We start from the raw sequence: 16,679 nt of genomic DNA on the forward strand, positions 1-16,679 counted from the left end.
CGAGGTGGGATAAAGTCTTTTGTAGATGTCAGCAGATTTCAATTCCTGACTCTCTCATTTACTAAATTTATGTGTCCTTGGGCAGGTTAGCTAATCTATACATGCTTCACGTTCTTTGTAAAACTGTGAAAAATTTTTGTCCTTTTTGCTAACACAAATATTCTATCATATAATAAATGTATACTTTTTCTGAAAAGTTTTAAGACTTTCTACATGTAATATTTACATCAAGTTATTCTCAATATATGTTTCCCTAAAATCACAGTGCCTCATTGTGTCTTTAATTTGGATGCATGCAAGTCAAAAGCTTTCTCTTTCCTAATTTATGCCTCAACATTTTACACTTCATGTAACTGTGCCGTATAAGACAACAATGAATATAACAACAATTGGACTGAAAATTAATATTTACATTGTTGATACAGTAATGGGATATCTCCAGTTCATTCTATTCTGCTTAAAAGAAGAAATGAAGAAATTGATTAAGAATGGTAGATCTCATGTTTCAGTATGGCTTACTTGTTGAAACATTATAAAAATGAGGCGACATGGGTACAGGACATGTTAGAAATAGACTTTCTTTGCCCTTGTATTTATATACTTCCCGGAATGTGTGTGGTCATTCAAATTGTGTTCAGAAGCCCAGATATATTTGGAGCAGTTTTATTATCTGTACCAGACACTAAAGTGGTTTTAAACGAATGATATACAGGAAACACAAATGCTTTTTTTGATGGAGTGAAAAGAGCAGTTTTAAATCTATTGGGACGATGTTGGAAGTGTTTTTAAATTCCACTCTCTTCACCAGTAAATGGGCATTAGTTACACTTATGTCAGAGTTATGTGAATGTCCAACAAGTTAATGGGTGGAAAAACTTGGGTGTCTGTCAAGCTGGACTTCAATTCATCTCGAGTTCTAGTCCCTCTGGTGGAGAGTACCAGAATCTGCAATTTGCTAAGCATTTTTCATACAACTACGTTCTCTGATACCTCATGACTTCATTGACTTCATGTTTTACTGTGGTTTTATGCACAATTTGACAATTTCCCTTTTTCAAACCATGGGTCTGTGGTTGAACATATCATCTATGAGTTTATCACTTTTTTGGTAAACCTCGATGTATATTTTTTTTCTTTGTAACTTTTAAAAATAATTTATTGAGCTACAAATTACATACCGCAAAATTAGCTCATTTAATATATAATTCAATAGTTTTCAGTATGTGCACAGAAATGTGCAACCATCACCACAATCTAATTTTACAACATTTCCATAACCCTCCAAAGCTACAGGTACCTATCCTGTATTCCATTACTAGTCCTAGGTAATTATTAGTCTATTTTCTGTCTCTGTAGATTTGCCAATTCTGGACATTTAATATGGATGGAATCATACACTATACTGATTTTTGTAATGGGCATCTTTCATTCAGCATAATATTTTCATTATGTTTACATATATAGTATATACCAGTACTTCATTGATTTTATTGCAAAATAATGGTCAATTTAATGAATATAACACATTTTATTAATTTGCTAATCAGTTGATGTACATTTGGGTTTGGTTCATAAGTTTTGGCTATTATGAATAATGCTGTTATGGACATTGGGTACACGTTTTTATAAGGATGCATGTTTTCATTTATCATGGGAACATATCTAGGATTGGAATTGCTGTGTCATACAAACCTGAGTTTAGCTCTTAAGGAATTGCCAAACTGTTTTCCAAAGTGTCTGCATAATTTTACACTCTCACAAAAAATGTATGACAGTCCTAATTTCTTCACAACCTTGACAGAACATTTTATGGTTTTTTTTTTTTTATTGTAGACATTCTGATGTATCAGAATGATATCGCATTGTAGTTTTGATATGTATTTCCATAATGATGGTTAGCATCTTTACATGTGTTTAATGGCCATTTGTATATCTTTGGAGAAATTTTTGTTTAGATTCTTTACCCATTTTTTAATTTCATTATGTATTGTTACTGTATTAAGTTGTAAGTATTCTTTATATATTATGCAGATCTCTCTTATTGGGTATATGACTTATTTTCAAAATATGACAAACATTTTTAGCCATTACATAGGTTGTCTTTTCACTTTCTTTTTTTCTTTGCTTCCTTTTTTTAATAGCATGAAAGTTTTAAAGTTAATAAAACCTAAGTTTTAAAAATTTTTCTTTTGTTGCTGTGTTTTCGATGTCATATATAAGAAGACTTTAACCCAAGGTCATGAAGATTTACTCATATACTTTTTTCTAAGAGTTGTATAGTTTTAGCTGTTATATCTGCATATATGCTCCATTTTGATCTACTTCACGTGTACAGTGTAAAAAAAGGGATCCAACTCCTTTATTTTGCATATGTATATCCTGTTGTTCCTGCATAATTAGTTGAAAAGTATTTTTTCATTCCCTGTTGAATTCTCTGGGCAACCTTATAGCAAAATGACCATAAATGTAAAGGTTTATTTTTGGACTGTCAAGTTCATGCAGTTAATCTACATGTATATTCTTAAATAAGTAAAGAAATTAGCATTTTGTACTAATTTCTTAATTCCTTTAATGATTTTAACTGTATTTTTGAGTTATTTTCTTAGTATTTTCTCTAGCATTTACAATAAACATCTGAGTTTATTAAAATCTCCTTGATATTATAAAAATTTTATTGCAGTGAATGAGAAACTTTATCCCCATATAGCTCTATCAGCTTTTTGTGTGCTATTGGTAATATACATATTTCTATATGTTACAATCCCAACATGTAATCTTTTATTACTTTATATAATTTTATATCTTTTAAAAAACCCAGCAAAGAATTGAGAGCAAATATATATTTACAGAATTTTTTATTTTAACCTTTTTATTCACAATTTCTGATTGTCTTCATTTCTTCCTGTGAATTAGGATTACCCTCTCGTGTTATTTTTTATTACAATTCACCCTCCTTTCTACATGCTTCTTTTGCGCTCTTATCAAACATATCACATTTCTATATGGTATTGGCCTAATGATGCAATTATATACATATTATTAGACACACAATTTCTGATTCAGTTTAAAAAAGAAAAAAAAGAAATATGGAAGTTTCTCTCTATCAAAAACTTCATAAAAGGATTCATATTATCTTTTAATTCTATTTGTCATAAACTTGTTGAACACTCACCGTTACTGGTGCTCTTTCTTTTTTTCATGAAAATTTGAATTTATATCTAGTGTTGCTTGCTTTCAATCTGAAATTTCCTATATGGTATATTTGACGGCAACACGTTTTCTTAGTTCTTATCTATTAGGAAATGTATTTATTTCACCTCACTTTTTAAGGATTATTTTGTTGAAAATACAACTTTCAGCTAATAGGGTTTTTATGTTTTGTTTGGTTTGGTTTTGTTATTATTGTTCTTTTTCTGTTAGCACTTTGAATATCTCATTCTACTGCCTTATGTCCTCAGTGACTTACAAAGAAAAATCAGATGTTAGTATTGTTGGAATTTCCTTGTACATGAAGACTCACTTTTTTAATACTACTTTAAAGATTTTCTCTTTGCCTTTATTTTCAAAGTTTTGGAAGTATATCTGGATGTTGATACTTTGAATTTATATTTTTTGAAGTTCATAACTCTTCTTAGAACATGCAGGTTAATGATTTACTTCAAATGTAGTAATCTTCCAGCCATTATTTCTTTGTGTGTATGTGTGTATATTTCTTGATCTCTTCTCCTTGTGGTAATTCCACAACATGTAAGTTGACATACTTAGCCTTCCCTACATTTCTTTTCAGTTCCATTCATTTTTTCTTCATTTTTTTCTCTGTTGTTTTCTCTCTCTCTCTGAGTGCACAATCTCTCAATTTGTCTTCAATTCTACTGATTCTTTGTTTTACTAGCTCAAATCTACTTTTGAATCCTTCTAGCACATTTTTCATTTTAGTCCTTATACTTTTCAACTCCAGCATTTCCACTTAGTTCTTTTTAATAATTTCTTTATTTTCATTGCTATTTTCTATTTTATGAAACATTGTCTTTATAATTTATTTCTTTAATCATAATTTCATTTAAATCTTTAAATATATGTATCATAGCTACTGTAATAGCTATAATAGCTACTTTTTAAATGTTAATTCAAGCATTTAGACTGCCTCACAGACATTTTCTCTTGCCAGCTTTTTTTCTTGTGTAGGGGTCACACTTAACTATTTTTTCAGGACTCATATATTTTTGTTGTAAACTGGATGTTTTAGATAGTTTAGTGTAACAATCCTAAACACTGGGTTCCTCATTCCCCAAGTCTCAAGAGCTTGTTATTCGTGTCATTTGCTTCTGTGCTCATTTAGTTATTGATCTCTTTACAGTGTATATCCTCTCATGTGTACTTCACCGAGAGCACAGGTTTGGGCTTTCACACAGTCTTTCTGACCACCAGGAATAACCATCAGTTAGCTGGGTTCTGCCTCTTCTTATCTCCCCACTGAATTTGGCTGGTTGTTCTATTGTTTTTCAGCAGCATTCTAGGGTATAAATTGGTCTATAGTCTCACTCAATGAAGTCAAACCTTTTGGCAAGAGTCTGGTGTCACCAGAATTTGAGGTTTGCTAGAACGCTCTACTTGAGCAAAAGCCTGAGCCCTGGAGTAAGATCTAGGGGAGGAAGAGGAATTTATTCTTCATCAGCTGCCTTAACCAGTTCTTCCCCAGGGAGCAAGAGTTGTATCTGTGTATATTTGGAGAGAATGAAGTAGGAACTGGTTTTGTGATCCAGCTACTGCCACTTTCCTATATGAATATTTTGCAGCCCAAAGCCAAGGATGATAAAATCATGTGCCTGACCAATCTACTCAGAATAAATCTTATTCCGTAGGAGGCTGGGGTTGATGCAAGCTGCTATTCATCTGCCAAGCCCAGCAGAGCACTTCTCCCTCAAAACAGAGCTGTATGAGAAAGGAGAACAGTTTCTCTCCACCACTGGAACCTTCCCTGCGTAGTTGGGAGTTAAGAGGGGAGAGGAAATAGGTACAACCTGGTTGACTCCAGCCACTCAATAAAATCTTTTCACAACATAGAGCTGCAAAAAATGTTTGCTGGTGTCCACCAGCTGCTGAAACCCCACAAAATAACTCTTCCATCCACATTGCTGGAGGAAATGCAAACTGCTACTTGGCTACTGAGCCCACAGAGGCAGCTCTTACACAAAGCACAGTGGTGGGAACATGGGTACAGTCTGTAGCTCTAATGCCATAGTCTCCCACCTTTCTTACCAAATTTTTATAATTTTGTTGAATAAAATGCTTCTCAATTTATTGTAAATCCTTGATCAATCTTCATAAATTTAGATACAATTTGTGTGTGTGTGTGTGTGTGTGTGTGTGTGTGTGTGTGTGTGTGTGTGTGTGTGTAGAATCCATCAGTTTTCAATAAAAATGAAAAGATACAAGCATCAAAATTTTAACATGACATACTTATATTTTTTGGTATATGAAAAAGAAAGAAAAAATGTTCTGTGACTATATATATATTATTTACATGAAAATACTCACCAAGTTGCTTATATGGGAATATTTTATGTAAATTCACCATTGGGAATAGTTGGGTTAGTTAAAATCACTCCAATCTACTCTTTTGTAATTGCGTTTTCTATATTGGCAAGTTTTGTCTGCAAGATAAGTAAAGAGTCACACACGATTAATTGGTGATCACTGCACTTGCAAATATAATGTTATTTACATAAAATATATTTACAGACTAGCATGACACAGTATACATTACAGAGAAAACCTTATCTGCATGACAACACTGTCAATTTGTGCAATATTAACATAGAAAAGTGAGTAGTAGAGTAAGTGTACACAGACTGTCCAATATACTGAACATTGTTTTTATGTTTTTGAGAAACAGACAAAAATCATCATGCTGTATTTTAGAATAGTGTAACAGTAAATGAACACGTGGTCACAATACAAAGTTCTCTTGCAGAATATGAATTAATTAATTCACTATGATGAAATAAAATTACAACAAACAGAACACTGAAAATAACCACAATGCAGACTGAATAACTTTAAAAAATAATTTTCCTTTTATTTCAAAATCAAATCAATGTTATTCACAAATGAGGAAAGCTGTGGATCTAAAAATTGTCCTAATCATTCTTTTAGATTTTTTTTTTAATAAATAAAATCATCTGTTAACATTTTCATAAACACTTTCCTATTCTCATTTTTTTTGATTCAATAATTGGGTGTCTGTATAGTTATAATAAAATGATATGCTTAATGTAACAAAATAAATTGTAAGGAAAGTATTTGTATAGGTAGAGACAGAGAAATAATAAAGTTTATTAAGGTAAATACAACTAAATTTATATTTTCAAATATTTCAACTAATAAAGCAGCAGAAAAGTCTCATTACGTTTTCTGAGAATAATATATTTATATTGTTTACTAATTTATGATTCAACTTTAATTTTGCAATACTCATTAATTCTTTTGGGAGATGGAATATACATAACCTTTCCCCACTTCTTTTATTTCACATTTTGTTAATAATTTTAAGCAGTAGATTTAATCCCAAGGATAATGAAAGAGCATTTAATAAAGCTAGTAAGACATTTGCACAAATCTGCGACCACTGGTTTACATATGTCTGTCTCTCATTAGACTGGCAGAACCTTAAAGATGCAGGGTCATAGTTATTCATCCCTGTATTCTCAATATATAGCACAGTGTTGGCATAGCAAAAAAACCTCTAAAAATATTTATGAAATAAACAATTAATATGGGCTATAATAAAATAAACATAAGATCATTTTCTGGTATCCTCAAAATACAAATGTTTCAATAAAAGCTGTATTACGTAATGATAACACTGATGTCCACATAAAAATAATCTTATAAGAATCTGAAGTGTTTTCAACGTTTTTGAGAATAAATTATACAATTTTCTACCCAAAATGGACAAGGGCATGTGCTAAAATTCTCAAAAGGTGCCCTGTGTTCTGAAAAAGCATGACCAAGTGAAACTACTCGCTGAACCTTTGCTCTGAAACTTTACATGCAAGGCATAACATTAATTTCATCCAAAACCTAAATTCCCTTTGTTGTAACTCATACTCACAACCTAATTTTGCCCTGTAACATAATATATTCACAAGTTTTAGTAATTAGAATAGAGATTATTTTTTCTTACTTTTGGAGAGGTGGGGGAGTATCAATATTTTGCCTACCCCATATTCCTTGTAGTACTTCTAGTTCAAAACCAATCTTTTAAAAAAGTAGACATACTTCCTTGCATTCTTCTAGAACTTTGAAGTAAAATATACTGTAACCATGCACCTATTTCTCAAGTGTTCCCAAAGTATTTATAAAAATGTTAATATTCCACTTTAATTTATTCTGTAAAAGAATATCAGAAATATATTATATTAAAAGTCTAAATTAAAATGCCAAGTAGTACATTTTTGAAAATGCTGTTTTTCTACATCAACCTCAAATACTCAATATTTGCAATAATTCTGAATTTTTTTATTTCCATTAAAACAATAGATAAAATTTATTGACCTTCAGATAATTGTCATATTTGATATTTGCCTAATTTTAAAATAATAATCAGTGATAGGTATGTTTTCAGATGTCACAATAATAACTATAAATTAATGATTACAGTAACAGAAAAGAATTTACATCACTAAAAACAAAAGGTGAAAAAAAAAAAAAACATGGAGAAGGCACCAAGTTAAAAAGAATACTGAGTAGATCCTCAGTTTTTTTAAGTGTAAATTCCCACTTTTCATTTGCAAATATTACACTACTTGAGTTAGTTTGTAATTTTACCTTAAATAAGGCAATCTATCTTATTTTGAAGAAAATGACCATTAAGGGACAGGGAGTAAAAATTGTAAAGTTAATTTTCACCTAAGGCAATGGTTCTCAACCAAAAGTATGAGCATCACCTGGGAACTTCTTAGAAATTATAAAGATCCCACCAAAGACCGAGTTAATAAGAAACTCTGGTAGTGGGGCCCTGTAATCTGTGTTTATAAGCCCTCAAGTTGATCTGATGTATTCTGAAGTTTGAGATTATATTATCTTTTCATTCTATTTGTCCACAAAAGTTTTGAAGTACCCTCCTGTATATCCTTTAAAATGTTCATGGAAAGACTCATATTGTCTTTCACCTCTATTTGTCCATTATCTTTTTGAGGTACTGTCATGTGTGTGTATTAATGAGTGTGTACTGTTTTTACTTCAATGAGTGCATGCTCTCAAATTACATTCTCTGAATTTCTGAAAATAAATTATGAATTAGAGTAATTATTTTGAATTAAACCTCCTCTGTCACCATTTAACAATTTTGGGGGCTTTTTTTATACCTCAGGTTTCTCTAACTGAATGATTTTATTTGTGCTATTTCTCATAAATATAGCCGATAAGAGTTTGTTTAAAATAGTATCAATATTAGTTTGTTTCTGTTGCTTATAACAAAATACCTGGAACTGAGTAATTTATAAAGAAAACAAAATTTGTTTCTTACTGTCTCGGAGGCTGTGAAGTCCCAAGTCCAGGAAACACATCTGGTGAAGGCCTTGGTGGTGGTGATGACGGTGACGCAGGGGTCTCACATGGCAGATGGTGGAGAAGAGAGAGAGAGAGTTCCTCATGTGTTCTCCTTTTAAAGACCCCAGAACTGCTCTGATTATTCCAAGAATGGATCAATCCATTTATGAGGGTACAGTCCTCACAATCTAATCACCTCTTCAAGGCCCCATATTTTCACTACAGTAATAGGATTTCCCACCCTCGACAGCTACAGTGGGGATTAGGCTTCACTGAGTTGGTGGGAGTTGGGGGGAACTCAATCTACAGCAATATCCTAATTTAATAGTTATTAGAATAACCTAAATAGTTTGGCAGGTGTTTGTGTTATACAACCCTGCCAAAGGCAATGTTCAATATTAATTGTGTGACTAATTTATTCTATAAATTCCACTAATCTTCATGTTTATAATCATGTACCAAGCAAACAAGATCCCTACCTTCACTGAAGATGTAAGTGATATTCATAATATAGGTCTGGGATGAGTAAGCAGCTTGCAGCAAAATGTAAATCATCCATTGCTTCTTTCATTGGAAAGTCTTACTATGAAAAAAATAACATAATCAGAAATAAGCAGTGTACTTAAAGAGACAGTTGATTTACATGCTGGTACATTCTCCTAATCTCAGTGAGAACCACACTTTAAGTAGCAGTGGTCTAGTATACATATACGTAATATGAACTAGCAGTACTCTAGCTACTGCTGTCAAAATCTTAGTATCAGATATAATTATGATGAGTGGTTTTCTCCAGCCTCAAGCTTTTTGCTCTTATTTACATTGCTTGTTTGTAACTTCTTGCCAATTCTACTGATTTAGTTAAATCCACTTATCTTTTAAAACTCACTTTCTCAAGGGGCCATCTTGTAACTTCAAAGACCATGTCATGCCCCTGTTATCTCATAAAATATTTTACCACTCAGTACCTTTCTTTATAATCATTTATTAAAATTTATAAGTATACATGATTTATGTGATTATGTAATTGATTAATAATTATCAGATGTTTCAAAAGTAATAATCAATATTTATTGAATAACTATACCGTATCAGACACTGTGATCAAATAATTCACATGTATATGTGCATATAATAGACATTCCCTCTCAGTATAGTATATATACATACATGCACATGTATGTGCATATGAGTGTGTATTCATAATCTCATTTAATAATAACAATGACATAATGCTAATGAATGGTGGACCAACAGTTAAGACATAGTAACTTCAGAAACCACCAATCTGTATTTCTGACCTTTTCTTTCTTCCTTTGCAGAACAATACTCCCCTGAATGGCAATTAATGGATCTAGGAAAGAGAATGAGATCTGTCATTTAGAACCTCTCAGTATTGCAACTATACGCGTACATTAAAAAAGTTAATAATTCTCTACATTAATAGATTAAAAGCCTTAAATGTGCCACATGTTAATCTCAGTGGATAAAAAATGAACATTTACTAAAATGTAATGCACAGTTAAAATTTTAAAATCATGATATAATAGTTTTCATCTTTAAGCTAGAAAAAATATATTAGCAAATATTTCACTTTAAACATCAAATTAGGAGTAAAACATGATAAATATTTCTGTTTAAAGTCAAGAAGAAGCAAAACAGAAATTATGTTATTATCATTCTGAAGCTGTGAACTAACCCACAAGGATTAAAGAAGAAAAGATATATTAGAGAAACAAGTTGGATAAGAAGTGACAAATTCTCATTACTTTCAGATAAAATTATTATCCAGCTGAAAAGTTAAAGAATACAATGATAAACTGAAAGTAGTAATAGAGAGTTTAGTAAGATAAATATATGATTTATTTAACAATGCAAGAGTTTTCTTATGTATCAGTATTACTCTATGAGGTAAATTATAACAAGAACAATTAGAAAAAAAGATTTATAAAACAACTAAAATGCATCTAGGAGGGTATGGGAAAAAATGCTGGGTAGGACATCATAATAGCTAACAATTATTGTGAGCTCATTTTGTACATGCCCTGTTCTATATTCTTTGACCAGATTATTTAACCTCTGTTAAAACCATATGCAACAAAAAAAGATTTTTAATTGCTCAATGTGATATGATTCCAAATAAATGGGGACCTCTGGGTTCACTTTATATTAAACAATTTCACTTTATTTAAAACAATTATTTTAAACAATTAAACAAACATAATTTAAACAATTATGTGAAAGAAAGATATAAAATTAATATTGAATTAAATAGGAGATAGAGCTTGATTTTATTTTGGAATATATGATAGTGCAAAGACATCAGTTCTCATCCACTCTGTTTAAGAATTCCACAAGACCCCAAACAAAACCTGACTAGACTTTTTCTTTTTAAACTAAAAATATTTTTCTAAAAAAAGATACAGAATTAGAAATGTAAAAAAATCACTAACAAAATGTGAAGAAGAGAAAATTCTGGGGTATATTCCTATGATATCCAAATATCTTTCACAGCTATGGTAGTCACAATGATAGTATGTCAGACAGGAGTAAAAAGTAGATAAAGGATAATGAATAAACGGTCTAAAGACTAGAAAGAGCTGCATCTTTACATATAGAAATTTATTTAATGAAGATGACATTTAAATTAGTTATGGGAAGTGTTAACTATTTAATAAATGGTATTTGGAAAGTGTGATTTTTTATTTGGAAAAAGCCAGATTAGCTCCTTGTCTCACAAATTCATGCAAATTAATTCCAAAATAATAAAAACAAAAATATAAAAACAAAACAAGACAAAATTATAAAAACTATAATAGCTTTAGGAAAAGTAAAATTAAATTTGATTTTTCTTGATGAATAGGAGTCTTAAGAAATACTCAAAAACACAAGCCATTAATGATAAGTTTGACCTCATTGGAATTTTAGCATTTTTTTCTACATATAGACTCCATATACATAGGGTAAGACAAGTGCAAGAGACAGAAAAGCTTATGATGTGTTCAAGTTATTTAATATTTAAAAGTTATAATGAATTTCTAGAGTGGAAAAAGAGAAACCCCACCAAATTAGACAAAATATATGAATATTATTTTCCCAGAAAAATAAAGCATTATTCATTTAAAATAATGTCGGGCCTTAAAAACTAACGCCACCTTAAGTGACATTACAAGCAGTGCCATTATGGGCCCACAAGGGCGTATTAATGTGGCAGTCTAAGGCGGCGCTGGGAGGTAGTAGGGTGGGAGTGTCCGCAGAACCTTGCCTTAGCCCTTATTGGCCAAATACGTGCTTCTGTGCTTGTGAACACTGCGTGGTTGCAATAGCTAGGCATTGAGACGGGATGCATGCCCTTGACCTTTAAGCTGATAGGATTATGTTAAAACCTCCCCTCCCCATCTGCCTATAAAAGCAAGTGCTTGTGTGATAATAAACGGAACTGCTCGACAGAACCCCCGCTGCGTCTGAGTGTCCTTTAAACTGGGCTGGTTGGGGCCTGCGGTGTGCTCGCCTCTCTTCATGGCTCTCTTCCCCGCTGTCCTTCCAAAGGGGACAGGAGGGAAAGAGTAATCCAGGCCATTTGCTTGCCCATGGAAAGGAACAAGGCTAGGGCTGTTCGGGTCGGCCGGCCGTGGACCCGACAGAATAATACCCAATGTAACTAGTAACTAGGAAATGTAAATAATAATAATAGTAATATCTCATTTTGAATGGTTAAATTGAAAAACATAAAAGAGAATGACAAAATCAAATACAGACTAGGATTCTTATATAGTTGATGAGTTTGTAAACTGAAACAGCAACTTGGAGCAGTTTGAGAGGATCTATTACATGTCAGCTGCACATATACTGCTGTGAATTGAATGTGTTCCCCAAAAGTTTAGAAACTTAATCCCCACTGTGACAGTGTTAAGAGGTTTGGAAATCTTTTTATGATAACTGAAAGGTGGGGCCTTTAAGAGGTGATTAGATTGTGAGTACTGAACCCAAGTGAATGGATTGAGTCATCGATGGTTTAAAGGGTGGTCATGGGCTTAGTTCTGATGCCTTTAAAAGGAGAGCAAGTGAGGAGGTTAGTTCTTTCTTGCTCAGCCATTCTCCATGTGATACCCTGCATCTCTACAGAGAGTCACCATCCCCAAAAATGTCCTCACCAGATGTTTCCCTAGACTTTGGACTTCCCAGCCTACAAAACTGTAAGAAATAAATTTTATTTCTTATAAATTACCCAGTTTTAGGTATTCTGTTAAAAGCATCAGAAACAGACTAATTTATATCCATAACCCCGAAATTCCACTCCTTTTATATTAGAGAATGAGTCAAGTATGGGCACAAGGAGGAGGTTTATTGAAGAATTATAAAGGTCATTAACCAAAGGGAATGGATAAATTGAGGATTCTCACTATCATGATTTCATTATCTTTTGGACAACAATGAAATAGGATGGAGTATAATATCAATATTTGTTGATATTAAAATTGCACAGATGTACTATAAATACAAAAGATATTTATTGTGTTAAAATAATGAATACATCAAAAACCTACTATCAGTAAACAATAACATATCTTAAGTTACATATATGAGTAACTGTAGAAAAATGCTGGAAAGAAACAAAACAATGCTATAATAATAGCTATCTCTGGTGAGAATATTGGACTAGGAAAAATTTGAAGAAAACATTGAGTTTTTTAAAACAAATATTTAAAAAATACAAATGTATGTTATGTTGCTTTAGTAATTTAAAAATTAAAAATACCTTCAATGTATAAGGTAAGGTATTTATTTTCTTTTGATGTCATTTAATGTCACAAGAATAAGTCTTTACACATCTATGAAGATAATTTTGACAAAGTTAATGACATATTTTTTTTTTTTTTTTTTTTTGTGACCAGTAAGGGGATCGCGACCCTAGGCTTGGTGTCGCCTGCAGCGCGCTCAGCCAGTGAGCACACTGGCCATCCCTATATAGGATCTGAACCCGCGGCCTCGGGCACTCCCAGCGCTGCTGTGCTCCCAGCGCCGCACTCACCCGAGTGAGCCATGGGGTCGGCCCGACATATGTTTTAAAATACAAAATATCAAGCATTGACTGAAAAGGTAAATAAACAAATCAACCTTAAGAAAGATAAAATATGAAAGAAACTATTGTGAATAGAACAAAATCAAAGAAAGCTCACTTTATCCCTCAACTCATACTCCCAAGTCTTTAATTACAGATCTTTTTATAGCCATATTGATTCAAATATTTAAGAAATGAAAATATTTATGCTATCTAGACAGATATCAAACATACAAGAAGTTGTAACCCTTCCAAAATCACTTTTGAGAGCTAATGCTAACACCTAAAATTTACAGTAACATTGTAAAGTGTATAGAATAACCCTTCTTATTAAATATATGTAAAACATATTATCAAATATATGTAAATATATATTTAAAAAAATAATCTGTGTGGCAAGCAGGTTGTATTCTCAGGATGGAACAATGCTGTACTATTATGAAAAATGTAAATAAAATAACTAACTTATAAAGTAGGTGAGACTGAGCTCATTTTACAGTTGTGATACCCCCTATTTAGGCAGATGCTGGAAACTAAACTGGTTAACACAGCTTACTAGTTTCAGACATCACTTTCTACTGAGCAGAGAGATCCAATATATTGTCAGGATTTTTTTTCATATGTTTGAGATTTTGTCTGAATAAGTGTGCAAGACTATGGGTCTTTATAAACTGCACTAAAAAAGGCAGAAACATAGTTTGGAAAATAGGACAAGTAGAGTAAGTCAATATTTCCATATATTTTTTTCATAATCCCAAAGTTCTTGTCCACCTAAAAATGTCATGGGTTAATCTGTATGTGCTAAGTTATTTTATTAACTCATAAGTCCTCAATTTAGAAACACAAATTAAATATTTAGGGAAAAGTTTTACTACCACTTGAAACTTATACATTTCTGAAAGAAATCAAATCCAACTATTAAATCCAAAAAGAAAATAAAATAGCAAAATTATTACTTACACAATAGGCCAGATGGATCTGAAATCCCTAGCAATTTAGAAAGGCTTTGGATGCTTCATTTACAGGTGATCCCTTCTTGGTAGCTTTAGTGTGCTCATAACATACTGAAAACCTTACGTAAATAACAACCACCGCCATCTGCATTAGTCTTTGTTTTGCTGCCATCATCATGATTTTGTCTTTTAAAGAATATTAACTTGGAAAAAACGTTATTTTCTACTCATATTTTTTATGGTAACAACAAAGTAACTTAGAATTCTTAATGTAGTTAGGCTTTAAAGTACTTATTTAGTCTTAATGTAATGCATCTTAAATATACAATTCTTATTTGCTTGAAAGAACTGGATGTCTTTAAGAATCTATATGAAAAAAAATAGAACCTAAAGATCTTAGCAGAGAATACATATCTAATATTTTTTAGATCTTCTCTGCAAAAACAGCCCTCTATTGCAATACAATCAAGTATTTCATTATGTATTTGCAGGCATCCAGAAATATATAAGAAGTTAATTAATGGTTGAACAATGGATCATCAGAGTACATTTTTTTAATCTTCAAATGATTTGGATCGAATGGCACTATCAATTTAAAAATATTGAGTTAAACCACTAATATATGTTTATTTACTTGTACATGTTATTTCCCACTACTAATTTAACAATATAAAAAAGAGACACAAATATCAAAGTTTTTAAATAATGAGACAAAGATAAACTATTTTAAATGTTATAATATTCATAAATAAAATTAAATAAGTTGTGATTAAATATTCACATTCATTTTTAAAATTCTTAGTTTAAAGTCTGATGAAATGATTATTTGAAGAAGTGGCTCTTATTCTGGTATATTTAAAAAAATTTTTAAATTATGATTAAAAAATACCTTTCAAGGAAACCTAAATATAAATGAAACAAAAGCCTCCTTTGTGGTGCTTTCTGAAATGGTCTCATTCAGTTTTCACTTCCAACCACCTGCTATGCATAAAGTTTTTAAATCTAAGCTTTAATTTTCCATTTCACTGATGTCCGTTAGACACTTTGGGGGAAAAAATCTTTCGTAAACTCTTATTTAATAAATTTTATCTATCAGATTAGAAAGTGCTATTTTCTAATACGTTCATGCATCAATTAGCAACAAAATACCTTCTGAGAAATGTGTTATTGGGCAATTTTGTCCTTGTGCAAGCATGATAGAGTGTACTTACACCAATGTAGGTGGGATAGTCTACTGCACACATAGGCTATTTGACATAGCCTATTGCTCCTAGGCCACAAACCTGCACGTCATGTTATTGTAGTGAATATTATTGGCAGTTGCAACACAACAGTGAGTATTTGTGTATCTAAATATAAAAGAATTACAGTAAAAAAAAAAACGCTGTATAAAAGATAAAAATAATACATATGTATGGGGGACTTGACATGAATGGAACTTGAAGGACTGACAGTTACTCCCGGTGAGTCAATAAGTGGTAAGTGAATATAAAGGCCTGGGACTACTGTGGACTTTATAAACACTGTACACTTAGGCTACTCTAAGTTTATTTTTCTTTAAATATTTCTTTGATAAACAAAACTTTGTTTACTGAAACTTTTTACTTAAATTTTTGACTCTTTTCTAATAACACAGCTTAAAACACAAATATGTCAGGCACAAAATATTTTCTTTACATAGTTGTTCAATAAGCTTTTTTCTATTTTAAATTTGTTGTTTCTTGTTGTTACTCATTTTATATGTTTTTGTTAAAATCTAAGACAAACACACGCACATTAGGCTATGCCTACACAGGGTCAGAATCATCAATATCACTGTCTTCTACATCCACATCTTGCCCCACTGCAAGGTCTTCAGGGGCAATAATACGCATGGAGCTGTCTTCTTCTGTGATAATAATGCCTTCTTTTGGAGTAACTTCCAAAGAACATGCCTGAGGCTCTTTTGAAAGAGATGTCACTCTTTTAAAAAATATATCTATGGTGGTTTGCTTGGTTTGTTCCTTTTTTTCATTATAGATTTGCTTGTGAGCACATAATACACAATGAGCATTCCTCTCCATTAATGAAAACATTTTGGTGCAAAGGTCAATGTGTACAAACTTTTTAAGAAG

This window comes from Cynocephalus volans, chromosome 1 (assembly GCF_027409185.1).
Source record: "Cynocephalus volans isolate mCynVol1 chromosome 1, mCynVol1.pri, whole genome shotgun sequence".
NCBI lineage: Eukaryota > Metazoa > Chordata > Mammalia > Dermoptera > Cynocephalidae > Cynocephalus > Cynocephalus volans.